At 43.1% G+C, this 14,618-nt stretch overlaps 1 long non-coding RNA gene and 1 other non-coding gene across 2 annotated transcripts in view; both read left to right on the plus strand.

The window, feature by feature from the left end:
* The first annotated feature begins 35 nt into the window (after positions 1–35).
* LOC138413902 (uncharacterized) overlaps positions 36–14,618 on the plus strand; it is a 37,640-nt gene continuing 23,057 nt past the window's right edge. The window contains exons 1-2 of the long non-coding RNA XR_011246279.1: positions 36–143; positions 2,878–3,029. This is a non-coding gene — a long non-coding RNA (uncharacterized lncRNA). The remainder of the gene's footprint in view (positions 144–2,877; positions 3,030–14,618) is intronic.
* Positions 1,163–1,274, plus strand: LOC132415607 (U6 spliceosomal RNA). Its single transcript, XR_009517329.1, has one exon. It is a non-coding gene; the product is annotated as a U6 spliceosomal RNA (small nuclear RNA).

The raw sequence follows: 14,618 nt of genomic DNA on the forward strand, positions 1-14,618 counted from the left end.
CAAGTCCCCGCCCCGCGCCTGCCACGTGGGCGGTAGTCAGGTTCCCCGGGAGAGGCCTAAGACTCTGTATTGGGGCGTGGCGGAGGTGTTTACCCATCAGGAGAAAGCCCAGATGCTGGGATGAGGCGGCGCCTGAAGGAACGGTGGGGACACCCTGATTTGCTCTTTGTTTTTTAAATTTATTATTTTTGGCCGTGTTGGGTTGTTGCTGCACGTGGGCGTTCTCTAGTTGCGGTGAGTGGGGACTACTCTTAGTTGCCGTGCTCGGGCTTCTCATTGCGGTGGCTTCTCTTGTTGCGGAGCATGGGTTCTAGGCGCATGGGCTTCAGTAGTTGTGGCACTCGGGCTCAGTTGTGACTCACAGGCTCTAGAGCGCAGGTTCAGTAGTTGTGGTGCACAGGCTTAGTTGCTCGCCGGCATGTGGGATCTTCCCGGACGAGGGCTGCATTGGCAGGCGGATTCTTAACCGTGTCCCCTGCATTGGCAGGCGGATTCTTAACCACTGCGCCACCAGGGAAGTGCCCCTGTGATTTGCTCTTAACTTTAGAGATTATCTAGTTATTAAAGGTACTGGTTGAGAAACTATGTTGTGATGAGCTTGGGTAAGGCAAAGGTCGCGTTATTCAATCTATTTTTCTGTATTTCCATTGTCTTGTGTCCCGCAAAGTGCCTAGCACATAGTAAGTATTCAATAAATGTTATTTAATTGGAAAGGGGCACTAGATAGATATATAAAGGAGTAATGGGTACAGAGAACCCTTGATTGTGTATTGTTTAAAGTATATTTCTTTTAAACCTCAGGTCAACTCTTTGAGAGATTAGGATGGCTGTTTTTACACCTGGCGATCCAGTGGTTAGGACTGGGCGCTTTCAGTGGTGGGGCCGGTTCAGTCCCTGATGGGGGAATTAAGATCCCCCAAGCCTTGGGACCCGGCCAAAAAAACCAACCAACCAACCAAAGTACAAAAGAATTGCAGGCTCAGAGGAGGTGAGAGAACTTGTTCAGGGTCTAGGAAAGGTAAACAGCTGGGCATTGTTAGAGAAGCAAAGCTCACACCCTGGAGGGAATTCTTTGCTATGTGAAAAAGATCATGGGCTTTGTTATGTAGGGGATGGAGAGCTTTGAAGGGCCTTATGAAATAGTAAGGGAACCAATTAAAAGGTTTTCATTGCTGGCTTGGGCAAAACTTTAACTAAAATGGACCCATACAGAGATTAGCATGGCTCTCCTGCACAAGAATGACATGCAAATTCGTGAAGAGGTTCATGTTTTTAAGGAAATTTTTTCTTTTTTGCTTCTTATTTTATCTGTATCAAACCATTATGCCATACACCTTAAACTTACACAGTGCTGAATGTCAATTATATCTCAATAAAACTGGGTAAGAAAAAGGTTCTTGTGACAACCCATGTGAGAGATGAAAGTGGCCTGAGCAAGCTTGGTTAGTTGGGGTGGAGAGGAGGGTGCATTTTTGGATAAGCATTTAGATTTTTTTATAAGCTTATTTTATTTTTAAAATTTATTTATTTATTTATTTTTGGCTGCTTTGGGTCTTTGTTGCTGCGCGTGGGCTTTCTCTAGTTGTGGCGAGCGGGTGGCTTCTCGTTGCAGAGCACGGGCTTTAGGTGCCCTGGCTCAGTAGTTGTGGTGCATGGGCTTAGTTGCTCTGTGGCATGTGGGATCTTCCCGGACCAGGGCTCGAACCCTTGTCCCCTGCACTGGCAGGCGGATTCTTAACCACTGCGCCACCAGGGAAGTCCCAGCATTTAGATTTTAAATTATCTTCTAGAGAAAGTAACCTTTTGTCTAAAGATGTAATGAAGATGACTTGAATGAACAGATAGATAATGGTGCCATCAGCTGAAATAGAAAATGAGAGAGCAGGAGGAGGTATTTGAGGTATGAGGATGAATTTTATTTTGGATATATTAAGTTTGGTTGGTTGAGGCCAGCAATGAGGCCACTGCTTGAAGTGGGCAGTGTCTTTGATGTGCGGCAGCATGAACAGGTCTGGGGTTGGAAGGTCACTGGAGGCTCAAATCCGAACTCCCTCGGTTGAGTGATCCTGAACAAAATCTCTGTCACTGCATTTACTATGGTGTTTTGAAAGTCACCTTGACTGCATCTGTCTTTTCCCCCAGCCCTGTGCTGTCAGTTGCTGTCATTTAGCCACATGTGGCTATTGAGCTCTTGAAATGTGGCCAGTCCAAATTGAGATGTGCTCGGGGGAGGGATAAATTAGGAGTTTGGGGTTAACATATACACTACTATATATAAAGTAGATAAGCAAGAAGGACCTACTGTATAGCACAGGGAACTCTATTCAATATCTCATAATAACCTATAATGGAAAAGAACATGAAAAAAAGGATATATGGGGCTTCCCTGGTGGCACAGTGGTTGAGAGTCCGCCTGCCGATGCAGGGGACACGGGTTCGTGCCCCGGTCCGGGAAGATCCCACATGCCGCGGAGCGGCTAGGCCTGTGAGCCATGGCTGCTGAGCCTGCGCGTCTGGAGCCTGTGCTCCGCAACTGGAGAGGCCACAACAGTGAGAGGCCCGCGTACCGAAAAAAAAGAAAAAAAAAAGGATATATGCTCATGTATAACTGAATCACTTTGCTGTACACCTAAAACTAACACAATGTTGTAAATCAACTACACTTCAATTTAAAAAAATATCCAAATTAAGATGTGCTGTAAGTGTAAAGTACAAACTGATTTTGAAGATGTTATCAAACAAAAGAAGACTGTAAGATATCTCTTTAATAATATTTTTATGTTGATTGCATGTTGAAGCGATATTTTGGATATGTTGGGTTCAATAAAAATATTCTAATAAATTTTAACTGTTTACTTTTTGAAAATGTGATGACAGGAGAATATACAACTGCAAATGGCCCGTGTTATACTTCTGTTGGACAGCACCACCTGAGACTTCAAACCTGTTGGTGAAGGGTGACATCTGTGCCTCGTGCATCTTTTTATCCTCAGTGCCTAGAACAGTAGCGGGCGCATAGTAGGCACTAGGCAAGTATTTATGAATACATGAATGAAACCTATGAGTGAATGGAATGAATGAATGAATGACTCTCTAAAAGTAATAAACTTCCCTCAGCAGGATGTTCATTACATTGTATCTTTGACAATGTTGGATGTAAATGTGCAAAAAGGCTCAGGCTGTAAGTGTTTTGCTTGATTAGAGCTCCAACGAACCCCTAATGATCTTTGACTCAGACCCTAGCTGTAAAGTGGAAGGAGGTGTGAAGCTGGCAGTTGCAGTTCCTTAGGGAAGTGGGAACTGCCACCAAGAGGAAGGAGGTGATGTGTGGTGGGAATAGCAGGGCTTTGGAGTCACACAGACTTAGGTTTGAATTATGTTCCACCACTGGCTGTGTAACCTCTCTTTATTTTCTTAATTTCTCTGGGGCTTAGTTTGCATGGTGAAATGGGGATAAAAATACCTCTTAGGATTGTGTGTGACAATTAAACGAGATGACACATATTAACTTGCATACCTCTTAGGATTGTGTATGACAATTAAATGAGATGACATATATTAACTTGTAAACTGCTTGTCCCTTGGAGGTATTTCAGTAAATGTACATTCCCGCCTGTTCCCAGCCTGGACACATTCGTGGCACTGCAGAGTTTAAGCTAGTCATCAATCAGTCAAGTGTTCATTGAGTGCCTGCTCTGGGTTAGACACTATTCCAGGAACTGGAGTACAGCCGTGAGGCAAAACAGACGGAAATCCCTGCCCTCCTGCAGCTAACAGGTTAGCATGGGAGAAAGATAATAAACAGTAAGGAAAATGCATACTGTGTGAAATGATGATGGGTGTTATGGAGAAAAAGAAAGGAGGACAGGAGGTGTCAGGGAGGGCAGAATGGGGGTTGCAGTTTTAAATACAGTGGTTAGGAAGGCCTCGCTGACAAAGTGACAGTTGAGTACACTTGAAGGAATGAAGGAGAGAGCCAGTTGGAGAGGGGACAGCAAGAAAAGCCTGCACAGCACAGAGCAGCAGGTGTCTGTCCTGTTGAGGGATCACAAGGAGATGGGTGTGTCTAGAGCAGCAGGAGTTAAGGCTGAGTAGAACTGGAGATGAGCTCAGCAGGGGATCTGGAGATAGATCATGTCTTGTAAACCACTGTAAAGATGTTGGGTTTTATTGCAGGTGAAATGGGAAGCTAGTGGGTTATATTGAGCAGAGAAGTAACACGATCTGATTAGGTTTTAACAGGATTGCTGTCACTCTGCCTGCTGTGTAGAGGGAGTGGGAGATGAGTTAGTTGGCTACTGTAAAAAGGAGAGAAATGAGGGCAGCTTGAGTGGTAACAGTGAAAGTAGTAATAACTGAAGGCTTATGGACCCCTAGGAGATCTGTGGATAGGCTCAGGGGTGTCCTTGAACCCCCTGAAATTTTATATAAATATTTGTGTGTAAGTGCATTTTTGGAGGGAGGGCTTCTACTGGAGTCTCAAAGCAGTTCCATGATCCAAATCAAGAAGGACCTTGGTAGCAAATATGCAGGATACCTCCTGGCTCTTCGAAGCCCCATGATTAAGTCCTTCCCTCAGACCTTGATCCTAAATCTTCCAGGGCACCGATCCTGTTTGAGAGTCAGAGCTTCTGCCACCCCCTTTAGGACTGTAGCATCCCTGACATCCGGTTTTCACTCATCAGGATTGTTAAGAAGAAAAAAAAAAAATCACAGGGAAATGGGTAGATTCTGTTCTTTTTTTACGCTACACACTGTGGAAGCTTGGAAGCCACAGGCAGTAATAGTGAAAAGCCTTCACACCTGCCTAGAGATGGTGTGGGGCACTCATGAGGCTAGTTTGCACTTGTTGGATTTCTTTTTAATAAGCTCTGGTCTATGAATCACATAAATTTCAGCACTGAGAGCTGATTTTACGGTTTGGTTTGCTTAATAGTCACACAATTAAAATAAGTTGTAAAAAACAGTGGTGGTGTTTGCCAAGATAAATATTTAAAAGGAAACAGCTGTAGGAAGATGTAATAATTCATATCAGCCCATGGCTCTTCATTCTCAATAAAGGCTATGGAGGTTGGCTTTTTTTTTTTTTTTTTTGGCTGCGCTGTGCGGCATGGGGGATCTTAGTTCCCCACCAGAGATCAGACCCATGCCCCCTGCAGTGGAAGGGTGGAGTCTTAACCAGTGAACCACTATGGAAGTCCCTGGAGGTTGGTTCTTAACTAGAGGGTTTTTTTTTTTGCCTCTCCTTTGAACATCTTTGTGCTGCAGCTGCCAGGTTGAAGTAGGACAGCTGAGAGGAGTCAGGTGTGCCTTTGGGAGTAGTTAATCCATGGCACAGAGATGGGGCTTCTGGGGCAGGGTTGAGGTCACAGATACAGAGTGAGGGTGACTCAAAGTTACTACCATCCTCCTTGAACTTTTGGTTGGGTTTTCTAGTGTGAAGTCCTGGTGGTCATGTTTTTTAGGAGGTAAGTTAATAATTTTCAAAGGGAAAATTAATTTTACCAAGAGAGCCTATTTGGGGAGCAAACTTAAGTTTTGTGTCCTTAAACTTAAGTTTTGTGCCCTCCACGGGACTGATGACCGCTGGTTTTCCAGCTCTGGTGTGCAGCAGAGGTTGAAAACTGGGTTGAACGCTCCTCTCTTGTTCCTCGTGCCATTTCCTTTATACCAGGAGAGCCCCAAGCCCTCTTCTCTCCTTTTCTGGGAGGTTCTACTTCCTACTGAAGCCTTCTGACCAACAGCCCACTATAGTTTCCCTCTCCTGCCTTCAGCTCCTGTCTCGGTCTTGGTGATTGTAAAGGAAAAAACTCTACTGTTTCCGTTTACATTATACACAATACTCTCTGAATATTACTTAACTCTGACACCAGACATATGGGTTTTCCAAACACCAAGCAATTCTGTGACACCAGCTGGGTGTCCTGCCATTTAATTCAATTCTGACGCTATCTACCTGGAGCTAGTGTCAGACCCCATCGGTTAAGTGCTCAGTCCAATGAGACTGCCCCCTCCCACCACTTCGGATGCCAGTCACAAATCCAGGTTGTTATCTGCGCTTCTGACTGACTGTAGATCAGAATTTCCCACCACCCCATCCTCAGGTTTCAATTAATTTGCTAGAGCAGCTGATAGAACTCAGGAAAACAATTCACTTACTGGATTCCTGGTTTATCATGAAAGAATATAACTCAGGAACAGACAGAAGAGATACATAGGGCAAGGTATGTGGGAAGGGGTGCAGAGCTTCCATGCTCTCTGGGCACACCACCCTCCAAGCACCTCCCTGTGTTCCCCAGCCTGAAAGCTCTCTAATGCCATCCTTTTTTGTTTGTTTTTGTTTTTTTTTGGTACGCGGGCCTCTCACCGCTGCGGCCTCTCCCGTTGCGGAGCACAGGCCCCGTGGCCACGGCTCACGGGCTCAGCCGCTCCGCGGCACACGGGATCTTCCCGGACCGGGGCACGAACCCGTGTCCCCTGCATCGGCAGGCGGACTCTCAACCACTGCACCACCAGGGAAGCCCCCCTCTTTGGTTTTGATAGAGGCTTCATCACATAGGCATGATCGATTAAATCATGGTCCATTGATGATTGAACTCAGTCTCCAGTTCCCTCCCCTCCCTGGAGGTCTGGAGGTGAGGCTGAAAGTTCTAACCCTCTAATCAGTGGTTGGTTTCCCTTGTAAACAGCACCCATTCTTAGCGGCTTTCCGAAAATTACCTCATTAACATAAACTCAGGTGTGGTTGAAAGGGACTTGTTTTGAATAACAAATGACGCCATTATCACTCTTCTGTCTCTAATCACTTAGTAAATTCCAAGGGTTTTAGGAGCTCTGTGCCAGAAACGGGGACAAAGGCCAAAATATATATTTCTTATTATAAATCACAATATCACAGTGACAGAGGTGAGAGGGTTCTTAGGGAATACCCAGACAACACAATACCCAGAGAAGGCTGGAGGAGTAAACTGACTAGGTAGATACCACATAGCTAGTAAGTGGGAGAAATCTGACCCTAGACTTTTGATCAAGGTCCTACCCAATTTTTCTTTTTTTTTTAATTTTTATTGGAGTTTAGTTGATTTAAAATGTTGTGTTAGTTTCTGCTGTATAGCAAAGTGAACGAGTCATACATATATTATACATATATCCACTCTTTTTTAGATTCTTTTCCCATATAGGCCATTACAGAATATTGAGTAGAGTTCCGTGTGCTATACAGTAGGTCTTTATTAGTTATCTATTTTATATATATAGTAGTGTGTATATGTCAATCCCAATCTCCCAATTTATCCCTCCCCTCGCCCCTATTGGTAACCATAAATTATGTTTTTAAATTGGAGTATAATTGCTTTAAAATGTTGTGTTAGTTTCTGCTGTAGAACAGAGAATCAGCTATATGTATACATATATCCCCTCCCTGTTGAGCCTCCCTCCCCTCTCCCCATCCCACCCCTCTAGGTCATCACAGAGCACTGAGCTGATCTCCCTGTGCCATATACAGCATCTTCCCACTAGCTATCTATTTTACACATGGTAGTGTATATATGTCCATGCTACTCTCTCAATTTGTCCCGCCCTCCCCTTCCCCCCCGCCCCCCCCACCGTGTCCACAGGTCTGTTCTCTATGTCTACATCTCTTTTCCTGCCCTGCAAATAGGTTCATCTGTACCATTTTTCTAGATGCCATATATATGCATTAATATATATTTATTTTTCTTTCGGACTTCACTCTGTATGACAGACTCTAGGTTCATTCACATCACTACAAATGCATAAGTTTGTTTTTTACATCTGTCATTTGTACCATTTATTTATTTTTATTTTTTTAAACCCCACATTTATTTATTTATTTTTGGCTGTGTTGGGTCTTTGTTTCTGTGCGAGGGCTTTCTCTAGTTGTGGCAAGTGGGGGCCACTCTTCATCGCGGTGCACGGGCCTCTCACTATCGCAGCCTTTCTTGTTGCGGAGCACAGGCTCCAAGCGCGCAGGCTCAGTAGTTGTGGCTCACGGGCCTAGTTGCTCCGTGGCATGTAGGATCTTCCCAGACCCCACGGGCTCGAACCCGTGTCCCCTGCATTAGCAGGCAGATTCTCAACCATTGTGCCACCAGGGAAGCCCCCCATTTATTTATTTTTAAAATTTATTAATTCATTTATTTTTGGCTGCGTTGTGTCTTCGCTGCTGTGTGCGGGCTTTCTCTAGTTGTGGCGAGTGGGGGCTACTCTTCGTTGTGGTGCGCGGGCTTCTCATTGCAGTGGCTTCTCTTGTTGCGGAGCACGGGCTCTAGGCGTGCGGGCTTCAGTAGTTGTGGCACGTGGGCTCAGTAGTTGTGGCTCACGGGCTTAGTTGTCTGCAGCATGTGGGATCTTCCTGGACCAGGGCTTGAACCCGTGTCCCCTGCGTTGGCAGGCACATTCTTAACCACTGCGCCACCAGAGAAGTCCCATGTACATTTTTTTTAGATTCCACAATAACTGCTGGATTTCTTATACTGTTTACAATAAAACCAGATTGCAGTTTTCTTGAAGGTAAGGGCCATGTGTTCAGTTATTCAACTAATCCTTTCAGTAGTCCCAGAAAATAGAAACTGTTATTCCCCCTGTTTTGTAGTTGGGGAAAGTAAGGGTGAAGTAACTTAATCCAAGGTCACTTGGTTAAAAAGTGGTGGACCACTGCGAATGGTGTATCTGTTGTTTCCCAGTTGGAATATCTGGGAACTGAAGTCATCCTTCTTGCTCTGACCAGAGACCACTAAGGAGTAAAACTTATTGCTGGTGAAATGGGGTTAAGGCAGGGCGGTGTGGAGAGAATGTGATAACAAACTTCAAAATATTTGATTTCCCAGCCCAGCCAAGGTCTTTGAACAGCACCAAGTTCCCTTAACCTCGATGGTAAACTTCCCTAAATCTCAATTCTTGCTATTTTCGGGGATCCTCTCCCATTTCCCATATTTCATTATTAAATAGAGAACATTGGACTGGGAATCAAGTTACACCTACTCTTACTTCAGCAATTAACTTGCTGAGTGACCTTGGACAAATCATTTTACATCTAAAATGGAGGTGACAATAGTTGGGGGGTGTTGAGACTTGAAGAAAACTGATCTGAAGGTTGGTGAGTAAATAATACTCTCACTATGCAAATATAAGGCAATGTTAAATAATAATGATGCAGGGTAATAGTAGGGACTTTGTGGGAAAGTTCCTTCACTTCTGAGCATCAGTTTCACATCTGTAAAATGAAGATAGTATATACCGTACAGGGTTGTTGGAAGGATTAGAGATGGGTATGTCAAGCCCTAGCAAAATGCCAGACACATGGTAGGAATCCAGTGAATGGTAACTACTATTAATAATAACCTGACAACCTGGTTTGATACTCTCTTATAACCACATTTGGCAGGACAACAAGCAAACAATACTTACACACAATGAAAACAATAACCACCACCACTAACCACCCAACCAGCATGGTCCTTTGAACTCCCCTAAAGGTGACTGCTGGCTCCCCAGTGTGTTTGAAGCCCCCCAAATGCTGTAGCAAAATGGAGGTGGAGCCAGGTGGAACTCCATTCCTCCTCTGAGACTGGGAGTGCTTTCAACGAAGGATGATGGCTGAGTGCAAAGACTCACTCAGAAATAGCTTTGACTGCCAAGGGACAGGAGTGAGCCGAATGAGACGGTGATGGCAGAGAAGGGGGCTGAGAGCTGAGAGCAGCTGGGAAGCAATGTGTACTTGCTGACTCTTTGATCTTACTCTGCTATTGAATCACTTTATTCCTCCTTTTCTCCACTTGAGAGGCCTCTAGGCAATCAGGGCTCCCCATCAGCTCCCACTGACATATGGACATCCCTCTTGCTTGCTTGGTGCCAGGAAGAATTCGTATTAGCTGCTAAATGCGGAGGTGGCCCATTACACTATAGAGGCTATTGTGTATACCTCCTTGCGCTGCTACTCTCAGCATAGATAAGGGCTTCATGTGCCAGAGAAGAGAGACACAAGGCAGATTTCTTATCCCTTCCTTTAAGCTGCTGAACTGACTTCTGTTTTGGTTCCAATTTCCATGAGTCAGTTTGGTCTTTTGATAACTTTGCCAAGGAACTTGCTGCCTTGTGGGTATTATTCATTCAGTAGATATTTATCGAGCCCTATTATGTGTCTGGCATTATTTTATTTTTTTTGATCCAGGATCCAGTCCAGGATTATGCTTTTTTTTTTTTTACGTATTTATTTATTTGGTTGCGCTGGATCTTAGTTGCGGCTCACAGGCTCCTTAGTTGTGGCATGCAAACTCTTAGTTGTGGCATCCATGTGGGATCTAGTTCCCTGACCAGGGATTGAATCCAGGCCCCCTGCATTGGGAGCGTGGAGTCTTACCCACTGCACCACCAGGGAAGTCCCCCCTGGCATTATTTTAGGTTGTGAACAAGACAGATGAGCTCCCTGCCCTTGTGGAGTTTACATTCTGATGTGGAGACACAAAATTTATGTACCAATAAACAAGCTAACTTAAGATAGTGGTAAGTTTACTGAATTCACAGGAAAAATGTGATATAATGACAGGAGGTGGGGGGATGGCTGTTTATGTAATCTGAGAAAGGGACATTAGGGCTGAGAACTGAATGATGAGACGACTACCATGCTATTTGAGGTCAGGTCCCAAGCAGAGGGAACTGCAAGGCACAGGTCCTGAAATGGCATGCTTGAGGAATAGGAGGCTAGCTGGTGAGACCTGGGACATAGAGAATAAAAGGGGAGAGTGTAGCACATGACGTTAGAAAGTAGTTCACAAAGTGGGGTCCCCTGGATCACATTTAGCTCACATGGTGTTTCTGAGATTTCACTAAAAACATAAATGACCCTGACTTGCAATTTCTCTTGAAAATTAAAAAAACTTGGCCAGGCCAGGCCACTACTCCTGAATGATAACATTTGATTTCAACATACAGCAGTTATGCTCACCTGTCCCCTCCCATCCTCCTTTAATGGGGCTCATGGTCAGCAGTTCATAAATAGTAGATATTTGAATTAGTAACCACAGAGCATCAGGTAGGCTTGATAGGGACTGGATTCTTTTTTTCCCTAAGTGTGATGGAAGCATATAATGAAGGGTTTTAAGTGACAGAGTGACCTGATATACATTTTTAAAAGATAACTGTGATTACTTCGTGGCTGGGATGGGGACAGGCAACAATTAATGCAGAGAATGTTGGTGGTTAGGACCAGTAGAGACAGAAAGAAGTAGACAGATTCTGGGCATATTTTAGAGGTAGAGTTGCCAGGACTTAACTAATGCATTAGATTTGCATAAGAAAAGGGAATGAAGGATGCCTCCCGGGAGAAAGGTTAAGGCTGGGGATATAAATCAGGAGTTATCAGTATATGGGTGATATTAATTTTATTAAAAAAATTTTATTGGAGTATAGTTTTTAAAATATTTATTTATTATTTATTTATTTATGCTGCACTGGGTCTTAGTTGCGGCACATGGGATCTTCGTTGAGGCATGCGGACTCCTAGTTGCGGCCTGCATGCAGGATCTAGTTCGCTGACAAGGGATCGAACCCAGGCCCCCTGCATTGGGAGTGTGAAGTCTTACCCACTAGATCACCAGGGAAGTCCCTTATTGGAGTACAGTCGATTCACAATGTTGTGTTAGTTTCTGCTGTACAGCAAAGTGAATCAGTTATACATATACACCTATCCACTCTTTTTTAGATTCTTTTCCCATATAGGTCATTGCAGAGTATTGAGTAGAGTTCCCTGTGCTATACAGTTAGATAACTTATTAGTTATCTAATTTATAGATAGTAGTGTGTCTTTGTCAATCCCAATCTCCCGATTTATCCCTTCCCCCCCCCGCTCCCCCCCATAAACATGTTTGTTTTCTACATCTGTGGCTCTATTTGTTTTGTAAATAAGTTCATTTGTATTATTTTTTAAGATTCCACATATAAGCGATATCATGATATTTGTCTTTCTATCTGACTTACTTCACTTAGTATGATAATATTTGTCCTTCTCTGTCTGACTTACTTCACTTAGTATGATAATCTCTAGGTCCATTCATTTGCTGCAGTATGGGTGATATTTAAACCCATGGGAATGAATGAGGTCGCTGAGGGAGGAAATGCAGATAGAAAATAGAACACAGGGTTACAGGAATTTTTTTTTCCCGTTCAAATTTAAAGCATCTAAATTCCTGGTATTGTACAGGCTACTAGACTCTCAGTATTAAAAAGCAACCTAAGGGGGGACTTCCCTGGTGGTGCAGAGGTTAAGAATCTGCCTGCCAATGCAGGACACACGGGTTCGAGCCCTGGTCCGGGAAGATCCCACATGCTGCGGAGCAACCAAGCCCGTACTCCACAACTACTGAGCCTGTGCTCTAGAGCCTGCGAGCCACAACTACTGAACCCGCTCACCGAGAGCCCGTGCTCTGCAACAAGAGAAGCCACAGCAGTGAGAAGCCCGTGCGCAGCAACGAAGACCCAACACAGCAAAAAAAAAAAAAAAAAAAAAAAAAAGACAACAAACCAACCTAAGGTCATCTATCTGGCCATAATTCCTACCCATATATGTATTGACTCAAATCCCCTAACACAACATCCAGCCAAGTAGCTAGCCAATGGGTGCATCATTAACAGGAAACATACTATTTCCATTAAGACCTTCCATTCATTAGAAGTGGTTTTTCCTCATATCAAACTTTTAGGTAGGTGAGTATATACCTATATATGTATCTGCAAAAAGGAACAGTGTTGAGAGTGAAACGGGACACCATTCATAATTAAACCAAGACAACTGGGACTATCCTGGGCAAATCGTGCAAGTAAAAGTAACAATACTTTGGCCATCTCTGTCTCCAGATAGTCAACTGAATGACTTTTAAAATCTTTAAAAGGTGAGACGCCACTTGTCTCATGGCAAAATTATTTGGAGTTAAAAGAAATCTCAAAAAAAAAAAGAGAAAAATCATCTGCTCTAATTCCCTCATTCTAAAGATGGAATTAAGGGGCATTAAATTATTAGCCTAAGATCAAGCTAGCAAGTTAGTAGTAGCATGGGGCCGAGTTAGACCAGATTCCACTAGCAGAAACACTTTTATTGCTTTATTTATAAACTTCAGTTTATAAACCCCTTTCACATGCATGTATTATTAGACTCTCACTACACCCTGTGGGGTATCATCATCATTTTATAGTAGAGCAAACTTAAGTTTCAGAGAGGCGGCTTGCCCAAGATCACTAGACATTAAAAAGTAGAGTAGGGGGAACTATATTAAATATCCTGTGATAAACCATAATGGAAAATAATATGAAAAAGTATATAACTGAATCACTTTGCTGTACAGCAGAAATTAACACAATATTGTAAATCAACTATACTTCATTAAAAAAAAAAGTAGAGTGGGAACTTGAACCTGTCTTTTCTCGTGCCAATTCCCTTGTTCTTTCCATTACTCCATACTAATCTAGTGAGTGTTACATTAAAAGTGTTAAGTCTAAGTTATACTCTTTTCCCTGCAATTTTAATTCCATAGCATCTTATTCTGTTCCCTGGTGTGTAAAAAGTAGTCATTACTTCCATCATTAAATGAGATCTATGTGAAAGCATTTTGTAAATTGTAAGGCACTGGACAAATGAACATCTGAAGGCTAGTTATGAGATCAGCAATTTTTTTTTTCCGCCAAGTTAGGGGAACTGTATTTGGGTGAGAGGTAGTATTTACATAATTACTTTTTGTAGTATTTACAATAATTCTAACACATAGGCATACCTCATTTTATTGCACTTCATAGTGCTACATTTGTTTTTACAAACTGAAGGTTTGTGGCAACGCTGTGTTGAGCTACTCTATTGGTGCCATTTTTCCAACAGCATTTGCTCACTTCGTGTCTCTGTCACATTTTGATAATTCTCACAATATTTCAAACTTTCCCCCTATTATCATATTTGTTATGGTCATCTATGATCAGTGATCTTTGATGTTACTACTATGATCACTGAAGGCTCAGATGATGGTAAGCATTTTCTATACAAGAATTTTTAAATTAAGGTATGTACTTTTTTCAAGACATAATGCTATTACACACTTAATAGACTAAAATATAGTGTAAACATAAGTTTTTTATGCACTGGGAAACCAAAAAATTTGTGTGGCTTGCTTTATTGCAATATTCACTTTATTGTGGTGGTCTGGAATGGAACCTGCAATATCTTTGAGGTATGCCTGTAAATGTTGGCTGAATTGTGGGGGGCGGGGTTCTCTAAAAACAGAACAAGTGACAGGAAGAAATCCCTGGGACCAGTTCTTACAATTTGGAAACACTGGTGGTACTTGCAGTCTAATGCCGAAACCTATTTCCCACAGCTCTAAGAGGTACAAAGGAGCTCTCTAAGGCATGGAGGAACAAGAAGGATTCAACAGCCTGTGTAGCTATCTACATCAATCTCAGATACAACAAGGATTCACTTGATTTTGATCAGGGACCCATCACTCATGCTCTGGGATACAGAGCATTGGGAGATTTTGAGAGCTTTTGGGTCCTCCTAAAAACCCACTGGGGGTTTATATGCCTGGCATTCCTTAAGCTCATCCTTTAACCGTGTT

The sequence above is a fragment of the Delphinus delphis genome, chromosome 19, assembly GCF_949987515.2.
Source record: "Delphinus delphis chromosome 19, mDelDel1.2, whole genome shotgun sequence".
Classification (NCBI taxonomy): domain Eukaryota; kingdom Metazoa; phylum Chordata; class Mammalia; order Artiodactyla; family Delphinidae; genus Delphinus; species Delphinus delphis.